Below are 13,501 nucleotides of genomic sequence, written 5' to 3' on the forward strand. Positions count from 1 at the left end.
CTCGTTGCTTCACATCCTATTGGGTGTTGTCACTGTTCCAGAGTTTGGCCATTCTAATAGGTGAATGTGGGATCTTACTGTTTTAATGTGAATTTTCTGGATGCCATATCACTTAGAGTATTTTTTATATGACTGTCATGTGCATATCTTTGTTAATTAGGGTCTGTTAAGGAAGGTCTTTGGTCTATTTTTTAACTAGGTTGTTTCTTGTTGAGTTTGAAGAGTTCTTTGTATATTTTGGACGCTATTCGTTATCAGATGTGTCTTTTGCAGACATTTTCTCTCAGTGTGTAGCTTGTTTTATCATTCTCTTTTCATCGTCTTTCAAACGGAAGTTTTTAATTTTCATAAAGTTGAGCTTATCAATTATTTCATGGACCATGGCTTTGGTGTGGTATCTAAAATGTCATTGTCGGGGCGCCTGGGTGGCGCAGTCGGTTAAGCGTCCGACTTCAGCCAGGTCACGATCTTGCGGTCCGGGAGTTCAAGCCCCGCGTCAGGCTCTGGGCTGATGGCTCAGAGCCTGGAGCCTGTTTCCGATTCTGTGTCTCCCTCTCTCTCTGCCCCTCCCCCGTTCATGCTCTGTCTCTCTCTGTCCCAAAAATAAATAAACGTTGAAAAAAAAAATTAAAAAAAAAAAAATAAAATGTCATTGTCGTGCTCAAGGTCATCAGGTAGAATTTTATTTTTATGATAGTATCCGAATCCCTGGGCACAACGTTCAAATAGCTTTATTTTTATTAAGAATGTAAGTGGAAGTTGTTCTGGAAGTCTCTTCACTGTTTCACTTATATGTATGTTTTTCTTCTTTTGAATTACAGCACTTAAATTCTAGAAATGTTTATAGGAGTAATTTCTCACCTTTATTTTCTTCTTTTAACGGTGATCTTTGTAAGTGATCTCATTGACTACAATTGGCTTGTAGACTGTAAAAGTCTGCCTGAGTCTGTTGCATGCTACTGTCTAAATTCTCCTAACCCAGATAAGAGGGGATGAGAGGAAAACAAAAGTAGGTGCATATTTTGGTGTCATAAGTGGATGTTCCAGTTCAGATCATGGACAACTTAAAAGGGTTGGTGAAATGTGAAAGCAAAAAAGGCAGAACAGAATTTTGACTGGTATTTATTTTTGAACGTTACTGATGAAATCCAGATTGAAGAAAGGAAGTGCTACTAAGTATAATCTTTAATTACATAAATCTTGGTTTTCCTCCTAGCTCTAAGCTATAGGAGATATTAGTGGGAATCTGCCAAAGCAATCTATATATATATTTGCTCATAATGTTGTCTTTTCTATGGAATTGAGTAAGTCGACCCTAGGAGATTATCATCAAACTGCCCTCATCTATGTTATGTCTTAAGGAAATGTCTTGTTATTTTTGGCTTGTATAAGGCATGCTTCCCTAGCTGTTGATAGTAAAATGGGTTCTTGCCCATTTTATACTTAATTAGTTATACCATTCATATTTTTGGATGACTGGTTATTTTAAAGCTGAGCCTTTAAAAGAAGTCTTCAATACTTTTACAAGGAAGTATATTTCTCTTAGAAATCAATCAAAGAAATTATAACTAAATTCACATTCACAACATGATAGAGATAATTGTTGGTAGTTACATCTCTTTTTAATCATTCAATTTAGGTCTGTAAATGAATTAAAACAATCAAAATATAGAGTTCTGTTATGTAAATAAGATAGTTTTTTAAAAAGCACTCAAAGAATGAAGGTCTAACTGGGCTAACCAAATGACTCAAATTACTGCATAAATACATTAATATTCATGATGCTTCTCTTCAGGATAAGAGAGTTTAGCCTAATGAAGGGATTCATTTATTGCCTCTACTTTAAGTTCATGAAGGATTTCCTCATATATACAAGAATATATTTGAATTTCAGGCACTTTTCGTGCCATGAAGTACCGTGTAAAAAACTCACTTTTTGGTTTGCTTTACAAATATGTTGTCTGGCATTGCATTAAATCCTCCTTTAAAAGTATTCTTGGGGTTTCTGGTTCTGCATGAAAGGAATTTGGAAGTCACCATGCTGTCCTAAACAGCAAAAAGTTGAACAGACTGAACAATGAACAGCTCCTCTTGGATTCAGAAGCGAGGGAAAGACACAGGGCCAGCTGCTGCCTTTGAGACTGGCGAGACAGGTGAATACAAGGAGTCACAGTTTACTGGGGCAGAGAATCAGGAATGGAAATAGTTTCAGAAATGATCACCAGGGTAGTACAGATGGAACATTAGTAACTGATAAATTGCCAACTTAATGAAAGGGACCAAGTAATAGGAGGGCACCCACAACACTATGGGATTTACTTCTAGGACCTTGACCAGGTTCCAATAGTAACTATCAGAGAAAAATACCCTCGGACTTCTGGCAGGTGGAGAGGAAAGAAATCATTTTAAAATATGCCAGAGCACTATGTTCTCAACATGACCAGCCCTCAGAGGAAAGTAGTTAACCAGAGCCTAACCTACTGGAAAGTAGTTATCAGAGCCTGGGGAAGGGATGTGTCCAACTCCAGCCCACTCTAGCCATCCAGTCTCACCTAAATGGGAGAAAAGAGCAGACAAGTGGTTGTCAAGTTCACAGCCCAAAGATATAGGCTCACTAAAACACTTAGAGCTAAGCATAGGTCTCTAGAACCCTTGCCTCCTCTCACACCTCACCATCACATTCCTAAGGCTCCTTCCTGGTACATCACACCAAAAAGCAAAATACATAACCTGAATAGAAAGTGTAAACATCAGAATCAAATATGGTAGGGATGTTAGAATTCTCAGACTTGGAATTTAAAATGACTATAAGTAATAGGCTAAGAGTTCTAGACAGCAAAAACAGATAGATGATGTACACACACACACAGAGGAATTCTAAGATCCAGAAAGAAATGTTCGCGATAAAAAACACTGAAACAGAAACAAAGAATGCCTTTGATAGATGTATTAGTAGACTGGACACAGATGAGGAAAGAAGCTCTGAGGTAGAGATAGAATAACAATAGAAAACCTGAATACAAAACAAAATAGAGCAAGGAAAGATTGAAAAAAACCATAATAGAATATCCGTGGACTACGGGATAATATGTTATATAAAAAACATAACATATGCCCAATGGGACTACCAGAAGGATAAGCGAGAGAGAAAAGAACAGAAGAAATGGACCAAGGAAGACGGACAGATGGTAAATAGGCATATAAAAGGACGCTCCACATCATATGTCATCATGGAAATGAAATTAAAACGACAATGAGATACCACTGCACACTTACTACAACCGCCAAAATCTGTCACAGAAACACAGCAGATGACAGCGGGGATGTGGAGCAAGAGGAATTCTCATACAATGCCGGCGGGAATGAAAAATGGTACAGCCACTATGGAAGGCTGCTTGGAAGTTTCCTATGAAACTAAACATACTCTTCCATACAATTGTGCCACTGGGCTCCTTGCTAGTTACCAACCCTTAACTTAACACACCACACACACACACACACACACACACACAATGCCTGCAAAAATGGCTTTAGTGATTTATTCTGAACTTGCCAAAACCTGGAAGCAACCAAATTGTCCTTCAACCGGCAAATGGATAAATTAATCGGAGGAACCCCAGACAATGGAATATATTTCACAATAAAAAGAAATGAGCTGTCAAGCCATAAAAAGACATGTAAAAACCTCAAATGTGTATTGCTAAGTGAAGAAAGGAGATAGCTTATCACTTGGTGTAATGTTACTCAAGAGTTCATGATTGAAGAGCACGAGAGCAGAATCAGTCTTATGTTACACAATTAATGAAGACAAATCAGCCTTATAGTACATAATAATTAGTGAAGAAATGATAGATTTTTTTTATAGCAAATACTATTTCTTAAAAGTAATTGTTTCAGCATCAAAGCAAATAAGGTCTGTGAGGGCAAAAATAAGTGCCTCCTTACTGGGCACATGACAGTTGCTATATGAATACTGAAGGTCAGATTACTGAAAATGTTTCCCCATTACGACTTACCATTATTCGGGAATGGATGAGCTTTATAAGTAAGGAATTATCTGAAATGCATTTAACTAATTTTTTTTAAGTTTATTTTTTATTTTTTAAATTTACATTCAAATTAGTTAGCATATAGTGCAACAATGATTTCAGGAGTAGGTTCCTTAGTGCCCCTCACCCATTTAGCCCATTCCCCCTCCCACAATCCCTCCAATAACCCTCTGTTTGTTCTCCATATTTAAGAGTCTCTTCTGTTTTGTCCCCCTCCCTGTTTTTATATTATTTTTGTTTCCCTTCCCTTATGTTCATCTGTTTTGTCTCTTAAATCATATGACTTCACTCATTTAGCTGATTTTTAAGTTGCTTTCATCATAAGGCACCTTTATAAAGGGTAGGGATGAGGTTTTGTACTTTGATAAACTAATTTCTAAATCTAAACACCTGACAAATAATAAATTAGCTGAAAATAATGCTTTTTATGTAGTTTATACTTTCTAATTTACCAAATGTTTTCACTTCTCAGTAATACATGGTTTTAACAGTACTTTAACTTTTCATTCTGAATGACTGAATTCTAGAAGTCTCTGGTAATACAAAAGAACAGAGAAAGTTTAATTTTCATCAAACCACTCCCTGAAATAATGGAGGGATCTATATCATCCAAGGAAAAGGTGAAAAAATAGATGAATTTATTAGGAAAGTGAAATGTGACAAAGAGAAATAAGAAAATAACTTGCTATTTAATTTCCAATTTTTGATGGAAAAGATCAATGAAACTCTTGGACTAAGAAAGTAAATTCACTCCAATGAACAGAAATCTATCACAATTGATACTGACAAATATATTATCTGACAGTAATGATGATTTGATGAGAAAGAACATTGTTGCTTTCCTTGACTTTAAACCCACAGATAAGGAACTACCTTCATCTCTATTCATTGTAACCAATCTCATACAAAAAAAAAAAAAATTAAATCGTATGTACAATTTTTTAAAGAATATTTTACTTACCTGAGAAAAAGGAAACTTAAAGAAACTATTTGCAATATTATCTAACACTTTCTTTTCACATCTCACTAAATTTTATACTTTCCATATAAAATTTATGTCTAAATGTTCCTTTACTCGGTTAACTTATCTAATCCTATTTTCACTTACTTCAACATTTTATATATTTTTCCTAACATATCTTTCCTGACAACTAGCTATTACATGTCTAAATAGACAATAATGCTATTGCATATGTTGAATTTAATCTTCTATAACCTTAGAATATATTGGGTTCTTTCAATTTGGAGATTTTAATCATTTTGGAGGATGCATGTGTTCATGTTGTTTCTAGACAGATTTGCTCTGTGAGAAAAAAAAAAAACCTAGGTATTAATAATTCCAAAATTCTGGTAAGTTTTGAACTGAAATTTTACACTAAAATATGGATAGATATGCTCAAAGTAGCTACTGCGGCTATAAAAGTTGATGACTTCAGAATCAGTCAGCCTACATCTTTCTATCAGTATTCGCACACCCTATTATGTTGAGAAAATGTTATTTTATTTTGAAACGATGACAAAAAGAATAAACTAGAATCATGGAAGACTCCTTAATGTGGGATCCAAATTAATGCCAAATTAATGTCTCTTACTATACGTATTTAAATAAAACCAGTGTATTAGGTTAAATTATCAAAAGAGAATGCAGTTCTAGTTATAATGTGATAAGCAATGGCAGACCATTCTTTTACTGCAGCATCCAAAACATTTCACAGTTGTTGCAAATCATATTTTTAAAGACCTTGTGTGGGAAAACAGGGTTACAGGAACCAAAATGACACAGAAAGAGTAGTCTTTCCTATGTAAAGCATCAATAGCTGTTTTGTTGTTGTTGTTGTTGTTGTTGTTTTCCTGGGGTTATAAGCTAATTCCAGATGTAAGTTTGGCCCACAGAGAGAGACATGTGAGTTGGCACAACTATTTGGAAACTTAAAAAGTTCTAAATGTGTGGCCTATTTCTCCATGGTGCTTTTACGTTGAGATCTTCTATAGCAAATGTACCATAGTCTTCGCCTCAAGATATTTACCAAAGTTGGAAGTACAGTGAAGTGCGAGACCAGTGAGTAAAGGCCCAAATCTCTGAAGTGCTGAGATTAAGCTAAGGAGGAAGAGAGAGCTGCCAGGCTGTTAATGAAAAGTCCACGCGACATAAGCCCAAGGAACAAGGAATAGAGGAGGCAGAAATCTCATCAAACCTGTAACACATCCCTCAACTGGCCCAATTCCTCACTGAATTTTTGTGATCAGCCTCTTCTTCAATCTGCTTATCCAAGTAAAAAAAGAACATCTGTTGAAGATAAAATGAACCTGCATCTTGGGGAGCCTGGGTGGCTCAGTCCGTTAAGCATCCAATTCTTGATTTCAGCTCAAGTCATGATCTCACAGTTTGTGAGTTCTGCCCCGCTTCGGGCTCTGTGCTGGCAGCTCAGGACCTGGAGCCTGCTTCAGATTATGTGTCCCTTCTCTCTCTGCCCTCCCCCATCACACTCCGTCTGTCTCTCTCAAAAATAAATAAACATTGAAAACTTAATATATATATAAACATATATATAATAGTAAGTACTAGTATAATGATAGATATTATAGATAAATACCAGAGAGCTGAGAAATAGTCCCCCTCACATAACGAGTCCATATGATTAATAAAAATAATAATAATAATAATAATAATAAAACTTATTTACTGGGAAAAGGATAACACTTTTCAGTAAATTATGCCAAGGCAATTAGATATGCATAAAAAAACAGTATATTTAGACCTTTTCCTAAAGTTTACATAAAAAAGTAATTTGAGGCGTGCCTGGGTGGCTCAGTTGGTTGAGCATCAAACTTCAGCTCAGGTCATGATCTCACGGACTGTGAGTTTGAGCCCTGCATCAGGCTCTGTGCTGATGGCTCAGAGCCTGGAGCCTGCTTCAGATTCTGTGTCCCTCTCTTGCTCTGTTCCTCCCCTGCTCATGCTCTGTCTCTGTCTCTCTCAAGAATAAATAAAACATTACAAAAATAAAACAATTAATTTGATATGATGTACATATTCAGTTGTAGAATATAAAATAAAAAGCTCTTAGATGGAAAGAGAAGGCAGAAGAATATCTTTATGCCCTTGGAGTAAGCAAAGATTTCTCAAATAAGACACAAAATGCAGCAAACTATTTTTCACTGATTTTTAAAAAATGATAAATTGCTTTTTATTAAAATTAAATTTTTATGTTTATCAAAAGACAATATTATTGCAAAATAATGCAAGTCAAAGCCTGGGAGGAGATACTGGTCAGACATTATATAAGAAAATTGCATTCATATGTAACAGAAAGATTTCTATAAAATTAATAATAGAAGAGACAAAATATTAATGGATCAAAATCCTGGACAGGCACTTTGCAATAGAACAATACAAAATAACAACAAACACGAGATGAATTCAAATTCAAACCACATTGCACTTCCACTACATGAATCATACCTCCAGTCTCACCCACACCTGACATAGATCACATTTAGGTGAAATGTTAGCGTTTGGACTTTGGAGTCAATGCTGGGATGAGGTAAGAGCTTTAAGTCTGTTGGGATGGAATAAAGATACTTTGAATGAGAAAAGGGTATGCACTTTGGGGGGGCCACAGGTGGACTATTACGGACTGAATGTTGGGTGTCTCGTCAAAATACGTAGGCTGAAACTTTTAACCCCACTGTGATGGCATTTAGATATGGAGCCTTTGGGAGGCAGTTGGGGTTAGATTAAATTATGAAGATAGGGACCCCATGGTGAGAATAATGTGCTTACAAGAAAAGAAAGAAATGAGCTTCTTTTCTCCATTCTGTGTGAGGACACAGAAAGTGGCCCTCTGCAAACCAGGGAGAAGTTTCCCCCCAGAGCCCAACCACTTTAATCTCGTATTTCCAGCCTCCAGAATGATGAGAAATAAGTTTCTGTTGTTCAAGCCACCCAGTCTGTGGTGTTTTGTTATGGCAACCTGACCTAAGACAAGTCTGATTCATTTATTCAAGTGATCTTTATTGAGAACTTATTATATGCCAGAGACTATTATAGACCCTCGGGATACAAAAGTGACAACAACAAGAAATATCTTTACATTTTCTACCTTTACCGAATAAAAACACTCTGAGAAAGAATCCAGAGTTAAGTATCTAAATTACCGTACTTAATGTCCAGGATCTTACTTTTCACCCTGTAGCTATTGATTCTACCCTTTGTACTCCATTTTAAATGTATGTGCACAAGAAAGTCATTTGGGAAAAAAACAACAATGTTATTAGGAGATATATATACACATATACATGTACACACACACATAAACAGCATTCATACATGGAGAAAACTATGTATAAAATAAATAATAACTCCTTTTTATCTAAATGAGTACAAAAATTGTTACTGATTTTGGTTGTTTATATTCTATAACTCTTTTCTTGGGCATTTTTGGCCTAAAATCAGATCTTAAATTATGTTCTTCTTTTGTGTACATTCTGTGCTGCTATCGTGGAAACACATAATCTAATTAAACTTAGATTGTTCTATTAGCAAAATATATTTTTAAATCCTCACCAATACTCAATGCAATCTTTTCAATGTTCCCATCCCTGGTATAGGTATCTAACTTTGTAGCGTAAGTAAGGAATAACCAAACAATGTTTGGCTTCTTAACATAATTTTCTGCACAGGAAGCATATTTCAGTTTCCAAACTACACCTAAGCAAATATGTGCCTTTGGTGATTATTTTAAGACTAAAAATACTAAAATTGAGGCTAATTGCTAGTTTTCATTTTAACACCTCTGCTAGCATAAAAGTAGCATTTTCTTCACATGTTCTTTAGTCTTACTTTAATATGTTAATTGATATTCTTGTGAGCAGATAATTACGTTTATTTTGAAAACTTACTATACTATAGTAAGAAGTAATTAGTATTGGGCACGATGTCATAACAAACCGCAATAATTACATTGAAAGAGTGGTGTTTTTGAAATAAAAAATCACATGGGTGAGTCCTAGTCCCATCACATATTACCTTGTTCAATGTACTCAACTTTTTTTTTTTCTTTAAAAATTTGCATGAAATTCCTAAGAAAAGTGTTGAAGATGTAGTTTGGATTTTTTTTCTGACTGATTTTATTAAAATGGGAGAAGAGGGGTTGCCTGGGTGGTTTAGTTAGTTAAGCGTTCGACTTCAGCTCAGGTCATTATCTTCCAGTTTGTGGGTTCAAGCCCTGAGTCAGGCTCTGTGTTGATAGCTCGGAGCCTGGAGCCTGCTTCAGATTCTGTGTCTCCCCTGGTCTCTGCCCCTCCCTCCACTTGTGCTCTCTCTCTCAAAAATAAACATTTATTTTATTTTATTTTATTTTTTAATTTGAGAAGAAGGAATTAATTTGCACAGAGGGAACTGTTAATCAATAAGGGGGCAGAACTTAAAGACTGGGGAAATTCTCAGCCTATCCATATTGTAGACTGTGAGGATGCTAAAGGTGTGGCCATGTGACCATCTGATAAGGAGATTAGTTTGATTCAGCCCTCTAACCAGAAGCTAGAAGCTATTGTTCAAGTTAATAGAAGAATGCCTCAAAGTGATTCAGAGATCATCAGGACTGCCACTCCCATCACAGGCCCAGAGTGCATGGTCCTGAAGGGGCATGGCTGCTACCTCTACCTAGGTTTTAAAGGATAGGGATGGGGCCACAGCGTGGTAAAGCCACAGGCCCTGGCAGAGAACTGCAGCAGGGCTGGGGCCCCAGTAAAGCTGCAGGACCATGGCCCACAGAGCCATCAGAGTGACTTACTACCCCACCGGGCCTACAAAACAGAGCATGAGGCCAAAGAGGATTATTCTCAAGTCTTAAGGTCTGATAGAATCTTCTCAGTTAGATTTTGGACTTCTTTGGGATCTGTCCTTCCTTTCTTCTTTCCTATGTCTCCCTTTTGAAATGGGAATGGCTACCCTATGCCTGTCCCAATGTTGTATTTTGTTTTTAATTTTTTAAAGTTTATTTATTTATTTTGAGGGAGAGAGAGAGAGCGAGCGAGCAAGGGAGGGACAGAGAGAGAATGTGAGAGAGAAAATCCCAAGGAGTCTCCACACTGCCAAGGCAGAGCCAGGTGCAGGGCTCGAACCCACAAATTGTGAGATCATGACCTGAGCCGAAATCAAGAGTCAGACTTCTAACCACCTGAGCCACCCAAGCACACCTCACTGTTGTATTTTGGAAGCATATAACATGTTTGGTTTCACACGTTCATGGTTAGAGAAGAGTTGGTCTCAGATGACTCATACCTTGAGTCTCACTCATATATGATTTAGATGATATTTACTTTGGACATACACTTTAAAGTTAGTACTGGAATGAGTTAGGACTTTTAGGGCTATTGGGATGGAATGAATGAACTTTGTATGCAAAAAGGACTGAATTTGGGGAGTCCAGGATGGAATCCTATAGACAAAATGTTTCCTCCCAAAATTAGTAGGTTGAAAACTAATCCCCAGTGTGATGGTACTTGGAGAAAGGACCTCTGGGAGGTAATTAGGTTATGAAGGAGCAGCCTATGAATGGGATCAATGGGTTTGTAAAAGAGACCCAGAGAGCTCTCTTTCACCATTTCATGATCAAACCCAGGTGATGGGAAGTTGAAACCTGTTGCTTCCCACCACCTGAGTCAAACTCTCAAGTGAATTGAAACTCTAGCCAAGTAAGAAATTGCTGCGGCTGAGGTCAGAGAGGTTTTCTCCTGCTTTCTCCTCTAGGGTTTTGTTGGTTTCACTCTTATGTGGATCCTGAGAAACTTAACAGAAGACCATGGGGGAGGGGAAGGAAACAAACAAACAAAAAAAGTTAGAGAGGGAGGGAGCCAAACCATAAGAGACTCTTAAAAAACTGAGAACAGGGGCGCCTGGGTGGCTCGGTCGGTTGAGCGTCTGACTTCGGCTCAGGTCACGATCTCGCGGTCCGTGAGTTCGAGCCCCGCGTCGGGCTCTGGGCTGATGGCTCAGAGCCTGGAGCCTGTTTCCGATTCTGTGTCTCCCTCTCTCTCTGCCCCTCCCCCGTTCATGCTCTGTCTCTCTCTGTCTCAAAAATAAATAAACGTCAAAAAAAAAAAATTAAAAAAAAAAACAAAAAAAACTGAGAACAATCTGAGGGTTGATGGGGGGTGGGAGGGAGGGAAAAGTGGGTGATGGGCATTGAGGAGGGCACCTGTTGGGATGAGCACTGGGTGTTGTATGGAAACCAATTTGACAATAAATTTCATAAAAAAAAAAAAAAAGAAAAAAGAAACTCCAGCCAATAGTTTGAGTTCAACCTCATGAGAGATCACTGAGCCAGAACCACTGAACTAAGTATTTTGGGATTTATGACCCTCAGAAGCTGCTAGATAGTAAATGTTTGTTGTTTCAAGCTATTAATTTTGGATTTGAAATGTTATGCAGCAATAAACAATAATAAAGTAGGAACACGGAAGCAAACAAAATAAAATTTCTTTAGAAATTATACAGCACAGTATAATAAATAATTGGTCCAATAGTAATTCTTAAATACTAGAATATTTTTATACTCTGGTATAGATACAGCCTATGTTAGGATTCTGGATATTCAGTCTAGTTCTAAATAAATTACAAACTTCAGGTATTGGAAGGTCATTTGTCCAAAGCTAATCCCCTACAGATTTGACTTTGGGATGAGAAGTTAGTTTCTTTCAAAGCCCAGGGAAAATAGCTAAAACCCGGTGCTCATGGCAATTGACGCTCAGTCAGTCACAGTGCTTAAATTGGAGCCCTTGATCCTAACAGGGAGAGCTACTTCGTCACCAGAATAAACGCTGATGTGTTCAGTCCAGACACTGACTTACCACATTATAAACTGGAATGGCACATCTTTGGCTTCCGTCTGACTATAGAAGACAGAAGTTCCTACAACTCAGCGTGAAGGTTGGGAGTGGAACGAGGCTCTGCCATGTTATGCATTCTGGACCCATAAAGGCAATCAGGCAAAGGAAGCCTGGCACTTCCCTAATTATTCACTTTAAAAGTTCAGTGGCCCAGTAGTTGGGATCCTTTTCCCAGTGTCTATTTCTCATCTGGACAGATCTTTGTGTGCTAGTCTAAACCGCAAAGAGCACACTGCCCCTGGGAGGGGATAACAAGGACCAATTTGGAAATATATCTATGAAACACTGTGTTCATTTTTGAACAGTAGCTAGTACAGGACTGAGACTGTTAAGAAACAAAACACAAACGAGATGAGCCCTACCTTCACCCTAGCTTCTCCGTGAGGAAATTCCGAGGATATATACCACAGGAGTGAGGAAGCCAAATAGAAGACACTTGCGTTTGGGAAAGTAAAGACAGCTAGAAGACGCAGAGGAGGATAACAGAGATGTAGAGCTACACAGAGAAAAAATTACCTGCAGAAACTGGCATGAGGGACGCCATGAATCTTTGGCAGAATACTAATGCATGCACAGATATGGTAAAAATCCACAAATCCTAGCCAAGTTGAACTACAAAGAAAGAAAGAAAATCACTGGATCCTGCAGCCTAAAATACTCCTCAGACACACAAATGACAGGGAATCGTTCCCATTCCCACCACACAGTGGAGTGACCATGACAAATGGGAGGCTCTTTTGATATCTATCCCAGAAGCACCATACTTACTAATTGGCCTAAACTAGCCCTGGGATTAAAATCTCTTCTCGATCTGCCCCTTCTCCTCTCAAAAAATGACCACAAAAATCACGCCTGGAAATGATAGATTAAAAAAAAGGAGAAAGAAAAGAAAAAAAACCCCACTGATCCAATAACAACTTAAATGTCTTCAGAGACAAAACCTAACATAGAGAAAATCATTAAAGGAATAGAGAAAATCAGTAAACAAATATGATAAATAAATGCCAGCCTCCAAGAAAACATGATAGATTTGTGAAAAATAGGAAAATATTACCCACAACCAGGAGAAAAGTTGATCGATAAAAGCATAAACAAAAATGAAAGAGATGAGGGGCGCCTGGGTGGCTCAGTCAGTTGAGCGTCAGACGCTTGATTTAGGTTCAGGTCATGATCTTATGGTTTCTGGGATCCAGTCCCGCCTCCAGCTTCGTACAGATGGTAAGGAGTCAGCTTGGGATTTTCTTCCTCTCTTTCTATCCTCCCCTCCCTCTCAAAAATAAAATAAATGAACATAAAAACAAATGAAAGCGAGGATAAAGTTAGTAGACAAAGGTGTTATAAGCACTCAATGCTCAAGTATTTTTTTTAATTTATGTTTATTTTTATTTTTGAGAGAGAGAGAGAGAGAGAGAGAGAGAGAGAGAAAGAGGGACAGTGTGAGAAGAGGAGGATCAGAGAGAGAGGGAGACACAAAATCTTAAGCCGGTTTCAGGCTGCCAGCACAGAGCCTGCCTCAGAGCTCGAACTCAGGAACTGTGAGATTCTGACCTGAGACCCAG

This window comes from Lynx canadensis, chromosome D2, assembly GCF_007474595.2.
Source record: "Lynx canadensis isolate LIC74 chromosome D2, mLynCan4.pri.v2, whole genome shotgun sequence".
NCBI classification, from domain to species: Eukaryota; Metazoa; Chordata; class Mammalia; order Carnivora; family Felidae; genus Lynx; species Lynx canadensis.